We start from the raw sequence: 2863 nt of genomic DNA on the forward strand, positions 1-2863 counted from the left end.
AGAAAAAAACACATAGTTCGAAATAACAATTACAAATGCCGAGGATAACATGGCAGGCCGAATGAGTAAACTGAGAAATATGAGACTAAGCAAAAAATAAAAATAAATAGATAAATGAAATAAAAAATATAAAGATAAAAAAGTAAGGCGTTACACATGGCTATTCGAGTCAACGTTTAACGGTATGTTACGCTGCCAAACGCACGATGTAACGGAAATGCTGTCGTGCGTATTGAGCCAGTCCGCGGACCGTGTCTATGGAATACACAGCGCTACGTGATCCAGTACTTAACAGAGCTCATGCGTCGAATTGAAGTCAGAAAATGACTGCACCACAGTTTTTCCATTTGTACCATGATGTATCGTGCCATCTCTATTACATATAGAGAATAATAGTACAACAGGTATGGGTTGAATTGTTCATTTACATTTTTGTTATTCCGTATGGCAACAGGCTAAGTTATCAAAATTGGTGAGGTAGGTAATTATTAATTCTGGGTTGTGTAAGTCTGTTAATGGAGAGTGAGGTGCTGTTACATTACAGTCATTCAGGATGCGTTCATGGGTCTGTATTTGGTCGTATGAGCAAAAGTCTGAGCCAGGGATTCCCCCATTTTTCATGATTGTTGCGAAATGGCTTGCACCGTTGTATTCAAACGCTCTAATCAAAAGGCCCAGTAGTGAGAATTTTTGTTCAATTTCAGTTTATATCTAGATGAAAAGGATTGCTGCAATTTGCAGAACTTTAAGTTAGGTTAGTATATTTTATGAAGTATATTTCATATGTTTTATTTAGTATATATGTACTATATTTTATATGTTTAGTATATTTGTATGAAGTATATTTTATAATTCAAACGGCGTTAAGGTTAGGTTAGGATTGTATATTTTATGAAGTGTATTTTATATATTTCAGTATATTTTATTAATTGTATTCTATAATTCAAATGGCGTCCAGGTTAGGTTAGGTCAGGTCTGTATATTTTATGAAGTGTATTTTATATATTTCACTTAGTATATTTTATGAAGTATATTTTATAATATAAATGGCGCTCAGGGTATACGATAAGCTAGTACTTTATATTCATATATAGAAAGTGGTACAGTGAAGACAGACCACTTACATATTCTGCTTCGAATTTTAACATGTTCAGCTACCCTATCTCCTATATTACAAAGGATTACAAAGGCGGAGCATGCCGACAGGAGACCTTTTGATCCATATGTAGGTCGGATGCGAAAAAAAAAATTATATTAATAATAAAATAATAAATAAAAACTATAATAATGTAAATAACAAATAAAATACATGAATAAATGCATAGGTACAGTTGAATAATAAACAAACAGGTAAATAGTAATTAATAATGAATTGACATATAACTAATAATAAATGAAAATCAGACAGACAAATGATAACAAAACAAAATCAAATAATATAAGATAAATTATAATCATTACATCATCTTACTTAGGTATTTATCTAAATGATTCTTAAAGCTTCGAACTGAACTACATTGCACTACCTGTGCAGGAAGTTTATTCCATTCATTAACTACACGGCTGGCAAAGTTGTTTCTACCCACTTCCAAATTGAATCTATTTCCGGACAGTTTGAGACCATTGTTTCTTGTCTGATTTCTAGAGCTGAGACAATATTTTCTTCATTCGACCCCCAGGCCGGGTATAAGCTCTCTAACAATTTCTATTGAATTCCGTTCGCCTCTTCACATACAGAGAGACGACAACCGGCGACTGATCAATAATACCGTAAACAGCAGGCGTTCCTCGGTGCGTTCCTAGATGCGTTCCGCTTTAGTTTGGCCGCGGTTAGCGCTCCCAAATTATTAAAGCAATATAGGTGCCGGTATTGTATGTGGCCTACTTTTTGAATGTGGCATACAAAATTTTTTCTTTGGTATAGTATGTGGCCTACCGGGTTTTTATTTCGGTATGAACCTGTCTCTTAAACTTTAATAGTTTGGGAGCGCTAACCTCGGTCAAACTAAAGCGGAACGCACCGAGGAACGCGCCCAGCTCTGACCGCAAGCCAGGGACATGGAAACATTCGCAAACTGATACAGCAGCGGTCCACAATTTCTTCGCAGAGGTCTATGGAAAAGATCAATCATCCCTTTCCAAGAACGAAAAACCTTAACTTTCCTTGACACAACGAAGAAGGTTACCAAACCCATCCAGATTAAACTTTTCATTGTGATTGCCCTGTAACATTTGTTCTAGCGTCCGCCAGGCGATTTTATTAAACCGTGACGTAAAATTCGGAGAATTTCATCTTTGTGAACGTTGATCAACTTGGTGTAGGCAAAACCGTCAAATGCGGCCGAAGACAGAGTTAATTTTTGCGTTCATTTTTCTTTTCTTCTTCGACTTTTTCATTGTTTTTTTTATATCTATAATCATAGAGGTGGAGTGGGTGGGGGATGGGGAGTGAGGGAGTATGTGTGAGAAAAATTTGACGCAGCCCGAAGGGATTTCTCCCCGCCTTCTCCTTTTCTGCATGAGGGGACGGAGAGGTAGGGGGGGGTCGCCGATTTAATGAAGCTGCCATGCTGTGGATGTGCTGTGTCTTGCGACACTGCCTCTGACCCAGGGTAGTGGACAAGATGCAGGGATGACCTGTCATCCAGGAGGTGCCAAGATAAGAGGGTGGAGGGGAGTGGAATGTGATGGGGATGGAATGGGTGGGAATGGTTTTTATGCCTTTTTCTTTTTGGCTACCTCCCTTATAAGGGGGAAAAAGGCTTTTGGTATACGTATGTATGTGTAATCAGAGTACAGGAGTATTCGAAGGCGTGATAAAACATGGCGTGGCATTATTGCATTTCGACTGCGTCTCAAGTTC

General features: G+C 37.8%; 1 long non-coding RNA gene across 2 annotated transcripts in view; it reads left to right on the forward strand.

Annotated features, from left to right (window-relative positions):
* Window positions 1-255: 255 nt before the first annotated feature.
* The window catches only part of LOC143040629 (uncharacterized), a 173817-nt gene continuing 171209 nt past the window's right edge, over window positions 256-2863 (forward strand). For both annotated transcript variants that reach the window (XR_012967731.1, XR_012967730.1), the window contains exon 1: window positions 256-404. This is a non-coding gene — a long non-coding RNA (uncharacterized LOC143040629). The remainder of the gene's footprint in view (window positions 405-2863) is intronic.

The sequence above is a fragment of the Oratosquilla oratoria genome, chromosome 29 (genome assembly GCF_046742065.1).
Source record: "Oratosquilla oratoria isolate Oo_2021 chromosome 29, ASM4674206v1, whole genome shotgun sequence".
NCBI classification, from domain to species: Eukaryota; Metazoa; Arthropoda; class Malacostraca; order Stomatopoda; family Squillidae; genus Oratosquilla; species Oratosquilla oratoria.